This window comes from Pan paniscus, chromosome 10 (assembly GCF_029289425.2).
Source record: "Pan paniscus chromosome 10, NHGRI_mPanPan1-v2.0_pri, whole genome shotgun sequence".
NCBI classification, from domain to species: Eukaryota; Metazoa; Chordata; class Mammalia; order Primates; family Hominidae; genus Pan; species Pan paniscus.
In genome coordinates, this window is record NC_073259.2 from 35169729 (window position 1) to 35178466 (window position 8738).

Here is an 8738-nt window from a genome sequence, read left to right on the forward strand (position 1 = left end):
CTAAAACATTCTTTCTGGAATAAGGTAAAATAAAAATCAATAATTCAACCACTGTGGTTAGATGGCCTACCAGCCTTCAATTCCCAACACATTGATCACACAAATCCCTTTCTTCATGTACTTAGTTTTTTTTATTATTATTGTTCACTAGACCATAACACTGAGGTCCCTCTGGTGAGAGATATGTTTTACTCATTGTTATTCTACCCACAAGGTCCAGCATAAGACTTCTATATGGTAGGCATTCATGCAACATTTATTTAATGATTGAGCAAATTAATGGATATTAAATCAAATTTTACTTTCCTTTGGATTTATGCCATGTAAAGTTTCTAAATTTTTTCCCATAACATGTAGGAACTCATTTCCGTACTTCAATAGCTAACATTCATAATACTGAATATTTCTGTTAATGTTAACTCCAAATTTTTTCTGATAACAGTAATGCCCTAAGCTCTTAACTTTTTCTATAGACACCCCTTTAACTGATTTAAAAAAAAAACAACTTCATGAAGCAAGTAAATATATGTTTCATGTCAATTTTACTACATCTTAAGCCACTCTTTGCTCACAAACTGGTTCCACATGGTTGCCGGGAGAAGAAAAGAGAGCAGATAAGGTAGTCAAGAATTATATATCCCAATAGCCAAGTACCACAGGGCATGCTACAATGTCAGAGGGGCCCAAATTCTGTGGTAAGTCAGGAGTTCAGATATACATTTCTGGAAATACAAAAAGGAATTTTTAAAGCTACTTCCCAAATGTTCAAATAAAATTAATAAATTATTACTATAAACCCAAGAACCACTTACTCTTCAGACTGCATTTCATTTCTCACCAAGTTTTCTCTGTTAAACATGATTACCCTGTCCAGTTTAACCTCAAAAATTACCTTTCTAGATTTTAGTATTAATCATTATTACCTTAAAAATCTTTCATTATTGCCATCTCTGTTCGATCTTCACATAGTTAAGTTCATGCCTGTTCAGCCTCTGTAAACAGAAAACTATGGTCTCCTATGAGTATCACTCTAGCTTCCAGTGTACAGAAAGGAATTCATCCTTGTAGTAAAACTTCTAGTTCAGTTTGTTTTAATACATAAACGACTCATTATTTAATATTCTCTCCTTTGTTACCTACTTCTAGTCTTGACTCCTTCATTTGGACCCTGTGTTAGTTCTGAAAAACAACCTTTCTGCTATTTGTTTCTTCATCTTGATCTGTCTCCAAATTACTAACCTCTTGACATCAATTTTGCTATAAAGAAGTCAATAACATTTGAAGGGAATAGCTTAAGCATATTACGACACACATATAGAGTATCTGGGAAATATTATAAGATTTAGCTGTAACATATTCATGGAACATCTACTATTAATATTATTAATATTATTCAGATCAATGGCTTTGATTGCCATTTGTATGGAGATGATTAGTGTAAATCTGTCTTCTGGATTCCAGTCTTCACGTCCCAAAGTTTCTGAGATAGTTATACAATTAGTTCCCATTGTATTCATCTTTTTTTGGTTGTGGGCTACACAGAGTTGAAACAGTTGAGTAAAGTTTTAGATTTGTTAACATAAATGTCTTAAGCAATGGCAAATATGTGAACATGAAAATAATTTTTCTGGGCCAGGCGTGGTGGCTCACGCCTGTAATCCCAGCACTTTGGGAGGCCGAGGCGGGTGGATCATGAGGTCAGGAGATTGAGACAATCCTGGCTAACACGGTAAAACCCCGTCTCTACTAAAAATACAAAAAATTAGCCGTGCGTGGTGGCAGGTGCCTGTAGTCCCAGCTGCTCGGGAGGCTGAGGCAGGAGAATGGCCTGAACCCAGGAGGCAGAGCTTGCAGTGAGCAGTGATGGAACCATTGCACTCCAGCCTGGGTGACAGAGCAACACTCCGTCTCAAAAAAAAAAAAAGAAAAGAATTTTTCTGGACAATGTGTAATATGGATTGTATTAGTCTGTTTTCATGCTGCTGATAGAGACATGCCCAAGACTGAGTAATTTATAAAGAAAAAGAGGTTTAACAGACTCATAGCTCCATGTGGCTGGGGAGGCCTCACAATCATAGCAGAAGGAGAAAGACATGTTTTACATGGCAGCAGGCAAGAGAGGAATGACAACCAAGTAAAAGGGGTTTCCCCTTATAAAATCATCAGATCTTCTGAGGCTTATTCACTGTGGCAAGAACAGTACGAGGGAAACTGCCCCCATTTTTCAATTATCTCCCACCAGGTCCCTCCCACAACACATGGGAATTACGGGAGCTACAATTCAAGATGAGATTTGGGTGGGGACAAAGGCAAACCATATCATGTATGTTAACGGAAAAAATAATATATTCAAGATAAATATATTTTTATTGTAATACATTATCAATATTAATAGATACCCTCTTTATTAATTTGCAACAAAAAATTATATATACATTAATGATAAAGTTGTGTGAACTTCACTGGGTATAATGGTGCTAGTAATAAAGACTCATTTATTTTGAAACTAATCATATGTTTTAGTTGCAATGCTGAGGTCAACAGCACAGTGCTTTTATGTTGATTTAATCACTTTATCATTGTTAGTTCACCTATAACTTAAACTTACATCCATGTGACAATAATAAAAAAAAAACCTTTTCCAAGTGATTTGAGTAAAGTTATAGGGTGGATCTTTGCTCATTTTACCCATGAGTGAATGATACTAAAAAAGAAATCTTTTTACATGACATAAACTGGTTTTATTTATTATAAAATGTTTACTCTTTGACTTAAATGTTCTACGTAGAAGTCAATATGGAAAATTGTATATTTTTAAGTCACTATAAATGTTCATGTGCCTGTTAGCATAAACGTGAAGTATAGTTTTACAAACATTATATTTAATATGTCACATAACTTTTAAAATGTATGTTGACATGCAGTCAGAAAACTGAGTTGTTTCTAGAACCTATTACATTTTAGTTATGTGACCTTTACTAATTTACTTAATATAATATCTCTGAGTCTCAATTACTTCTAGAATAGAAATAATAATATCCTTCTTAGGACTTTCATAAATATTAAATGGGAGCATAGACACAAAATTTAATAATTTTTAGTCCATATAAAATTACTCTTCACCCAGTGTGTGGAGAGTATTTTAAGTACTCTACATACAGTTTGAATATACTATGTTTCTGTATATCTCAATAATATGGTTTGGCTCTGTGTTTCCACTCAAATCTATGTCAAATTGTAATTCCTAATGTTGGGGGAGGGACCTGGTGAGAGGTGATGGGATCATGGGGTCAGATTTCCCCATTGCTGTTCTTGCGATAGTGAGTAAGTTCCCATGAGATCTGCTTAAAAGTTTGTATCAATTCCCCCTTCACTCTCTCTCTCCTGCCACCATGTGAAGACGTGTTTCCTTCCACTTCACCTTTTTGCCACGATTGTTAAGTTTCCCGAAGCCTCCCAGCCGTGCTTCCTGTACAGCCTGAGGAACCGTGGGTCAATCAAACCTCTTTTCTTCATAAATCACCCAGTCTCAGGTAGTTCTTTATAGTAGTATGAGAATAGACTAATACACTCAATAAAACGTGAAAATGTAAAATATGAAAATAATAGTACCTGCTCCATAGGGTTGTTTTAAAACAATGTGCAAACATGGACTCAATAAATAATAATTGGTAAATTTAACTTATAATTATTGTTACAGAAAGCTCAATCCCCATGTGTTACACAGTGGGACTTTGTTATATTTATATATAAACCAATCAAATAACATATCCTGAAAGAAAACTCCATCGAATAAAAAATAGATATAGGCTGAGCACGGTAGCTAATGCCTGTAATACCAGCGCTTTGGGAGGCCAAGGCGGGCGGATCACGAGGTAAGGAGATCAAAACCATCCTGGCTAACGCGGTGAAACCCCGTCTCTACTAAAAATACAAAAAATTAGCTGGGCTTGGTGGCGGGCACCTGTAGTCCCAGCTACTCGGGAGCCTGAGGCAGGAGAATGTCATGAACTCGGGAGGCGGAGCTTGCAGTGAGCCGAGATCACGCCACTGCACACCAGCCTGGGCAACAGAGCGAGACTCTGTCTCAAAAAAAAAAAAAAAAGATATAATAGAGTTTGTCTACATACAGTACTAATCTACATTGTAGTGAAATAAGAATGGTAGGATCATTTTTAGTAACTTACAAATGTTTATCAATATTGGTGATTGTCAAAGGCCAAAAGGATATGGTATAAATCTAGTTGCTAATTTTCCTGCACACCTTTCTCCCATCTGCTTCATTCCATAAAATATTTTACAGAAAAAAAGGATTTCTCTGGACTTTTTTTCAATCTAATGATGGCACAGATTAGGCACTGATTATCTGCGATGCAAAAAACTGCCTGGTGAAAGGTTATATATTCCATTTAATGTCTCTGCTTCGAAAAGAAAATGAAAATATTGTTTGACTTAAAATTATTTCTAGAAAAAGAGGGGATGTTTTTCTAATATTTGCAGTTATTACTTAGATTTTTTTAAAAGGCATATTTTTTTCAAAGCAGAGGTTTTGAACAAGGATATTTCAAATAGTGATAGTAATTGAATAGTTCAAGCCTAGTAAAAATACCAATTGTGAAAATAATATGTGGGTTCATTTTCTAAAATTCACAATTTTTCAAAAATATTATGGTATTATTGTAAAGTACAGTCTATTGGATATCTAACTTACAATGTGGCTTTTATTTTGCAGCTTAATTATAATTGACAAAAATAGATTTTAATTTTTTTAATCAGTGTAAACCAAATTGAGACAGAAACAACAGGAACAATCCTAATTGTTATAACATAGCCACACAGAAGAAATTAGATTTTGAAATCCAACTTTTAGAATTAGTTCCAGCACAAAGATGTGTTTATAAAAAACTATAAGAGAAAATGTCATTTACAGGTAGTTAAGGCAAATCTCAGTATTGGCATGGACACTTCTTCCTCGGATTTTTTGCAATGATCAACTCTCACAGCTTGTTTATACGCAGTCTCCATAAAGCTCACTCTTAACTTTTCCAGGCACAGAGACATTCTTAAACAATCTTTTAATCAACTATCACAATACTAGCTCTATTTTAAAGCATCCATATTCATTATTTAGAGAACAATTAAAGGACTCAATGGGATATTTTTATTATTTATGCTTTATTTTGTAATGAAATTTGTATTTCCTGCTGACCTATATTTTAAATAATGGAAAAGTTCTAAAATAATGTAAGTCAAACTAATGATTGTTATTATTTCTGGTAATTCATTACTTTTGTTTGTAGATAATTCTCTCTCCAGATAAGGATACAGAGGCTGTTAAAAAACTATTAATTCCATAGCTTTTTTCTTATTTTATAAGAAATTTTGGCAGCAAATATATATGTTTACCCAATGTTACCTAAATAATCCGATAAGACAATGTCTTCACTTTTAGGAAAATAAGCTTAATGGAATGTTGTTTAAGAGATGCAGCGTCAATAATTTAGGTTTATCGCCACTCTTTCTGTAGCCTTGCTAAAAAGAAGTAAGTATATTAAATCCAGAAGGACGTGGAAAATGAGATAGTATATGGCAACAGAAGACAGATGTCAGCAATTTTTTGTTAACTAGGAAGTGGATGACTTAGTGGAATGGAGAATGCTTAGAAAACATAGACCAATATAAGCAAGCCAGTAAGTTCTGAAGAGCCCTGGATCAGTTCCTTAGAATATAAATGTGGCAAAGTCTTAATGGACTTTATTTAAAAATTGAGGACCTGTAGTGTGTTATGCAACGTGTGTTACTCAGCTTAGCTTGTAACCCAGGTACTAATTGAGAATGTCCAAGCCAATGGTGATCAGCTAAAATACCAATCAAGAATGTACAGTTGAGCTGTGAGCAGCTAGCATTCTACGGAAGGCCCTACTCAAAATGTAGCTAACACAGTTGTTTCTGTTATCCATATATTAATTAGTATCCAAAGCTCGATAGTTAATATACTGTTAGTATAATATGTTGACTAGTTTGAGAAATATTGCATGTAAATTTTCATTATTGAAATTAAATTTTTTCCAAGATAGGATCATTGTATAAAAGTATTTTAGAGACTCTCTTCTTGCTTGCATAAGCCAGATATAAGAAGCCAGCTAGATCTATTTCCTTTAAGTGGAAAGATGCCTTGGGCTGAATTCCTAAGGGGTCCTGTGTCCAGCTGTGAACTCCAGGGGTTTAGAGTGTTTTGTTTGGTTGACAAATTCCAGCTACAAGGGCAACAAAATTCTGCCCTGAAATCTTGACGTTTGCCCAAATCCACCCTCAAGCAAAGTGGTAATAACAACCATCTAAAGGAACTAAGAGTTGTGTTTCCTTGAGTCAGCCAAAAAGATTATATAAACTCTTCCTTTTGTATCTCTCGGTGTAATATATCCAATGTCGGGATCAGAATGGTATAGGACTTCACAATAAAAGCAATGGAGATTGGAAGACAATGGTATAATGACTTTAACAGTATAAAGATAAAGGTTTAAGTCTAAAAGATAATTATTTCTAACTTAGAGGTTTCTATCCTGATGCAATGCAATCACAAATGAGGGTAGAATAAAAATTTTAAAACATGCAGGGATTAAAAAAATACATTTCTCAAAACTTGCTTCTCAGGAAGCTAAGGGAGAAAGTGCTCCAACAAAATAAGGGAAAAAAAAATAAAAAAGAAGAAAGTATGGGGCCCCCCAGCCTGGGCAACAGACAGAGACTCTGTCAAAAAAAAAAAAAAAAAAAAAAAGAGGAGACAGGGCATTCAACATAGGAGAAATGCAAAGGGAATGATACTAAAAGCAAAGAGGATCAGACTGAAGGGAAGTGCCAGGATGCCAAGGACGTGGCAGGCCTAGGTAGCAGCCTATTGAGACTGGACCAAGAGGAAATTAATCTGGCATTGTGCACAGCACATAATACAATCATGACAGCCAGGCTATGAATGACCAGTCAGGCTGCTAAGGAGGCCCAATCCGTGTGATACAGACAGCTCAGATGAGATCAAAATGGATCATCACAGTGACATCAAAGTGGTCTCTCTGTTAAAGCACTAGGAATAATGTTGTCAATCATTTATATGTTTGGGGGTGGCAAATATTTCTAAAGCATTAAATTCAAGTTATGCATTTAAATTACAGATCTTATCGCTAGACAAAGGTGCAGAAATAGAAAAAAAACAGACTTAACATTATCTATATTCTGGCAATACTATTCAATTCAGTTTAATACCAGGACATTTCAGATCCATAATTGCCTTTTTTCTTGAATGTGGGCTTTAAAAGTCCATAAACCACATGCACGATCTATTGAGGTGTTGGTACACAGAACCATGATACCTCAAGGTAGAAGGCACTTTGCCATGCTAAGTGCTTTGAACTGTAGGAGACTGGAAGGGCCTCAGAAGCAAGAAGTTCTCTGTGACCTTCTCCTGTTCTCCTTTTTCCTTTCTCCGTTTCTTCTCCTAAGCAGGTCACAGAACTAGAATTCCTCTTCCCCGAGGAAGATCCTAGAAAGGAGAACTCCTTTCACCTAAAACAAGCCATAAAATCTAGAAATGTCACTCTATGATTTTCTTTCTTCTCCCCTGAAGATCCGCATGTGACAATTGTCCTAACCTATACCTAAAGAAAGAGATGCTACGCTGAGAGGCTGAGAAGAATCTGAGCAAACAGGCCTTGCTGGGTTCCACCCAGAATTCATTACCATTAGATCATACCCTTTTTAGCCAATCTTATTTCTACACAGCCATCAATTCTTTACTGCACATAAGCATAAAAATACACAGTTTTTCCTAGGTCTTTGGGTCTTCACTCTGAAGGTTCCTGGGACACATAAAACTTGGATTAAATAAATTTGTTATGTTTTCCTCTTGTTAATCTGTCTTTTGTTATAGGAATGTCAGCTGTGCACTTTGAAATGGGTGCAAAAAAAAAATTATACATTTTTACCTTTACATAGTCTTCAGAAAAAATATGGATAATCATAACTTCTTTTCAGTTAGTCTCTAATATACTAAATGTTGTTTGTCATATTTAAAATATGAGAAATAAAATTATTCTGTATATATTTTCAATTTAAAGAACCCTATTATATATTACTTCATTGGGTCTATTTTCTGGGTTTTGTCGTTGAAAAGTCTGGAGTACAATAAACAGAATATTTTTCAGATGCATTGTAACTAAAATAATTGAATAAGAATGCTAATGTAATTTTTCAGGAAGTCATTGTCAATTTATCCAAACTTGGGTCTTTCTGCTCTTTCTGCCTGTTTTTTTTTGTTTGTTTGTTTTTGGGTTTTTTTTTTTTTTTTTGCTCATTAATAACTGTATTTTAAACTAAGGTGTTATAAAAGAGAACTATTTTATAGCATTTAATTAATTTTAATTTTATTTTCAGTTTTTACTTGTTTTAAATAATTTATTGTTGACAGTTTGAGGAAAATATTAAGTGTCAGAGATTCACATAAGCTATTGGACAGAATGAAGTTTTTGGATTTTCTCTGACTCCAATAATCCTTTCTTCGTCAGCACCTTTGTTTTTACTATTTTTCATTCTCATATCGCACAAATTGGGAATTCACTCAAATAGGTATTGATGTTTATACCGCATTTTTCATCCTTATAAGGGTATGAGGATGTATTTTTTTCTTTATAGAGATGGATTGAATTCATCTTTTTGAATTATCAAGCAAGGGCTATTTCAAAACT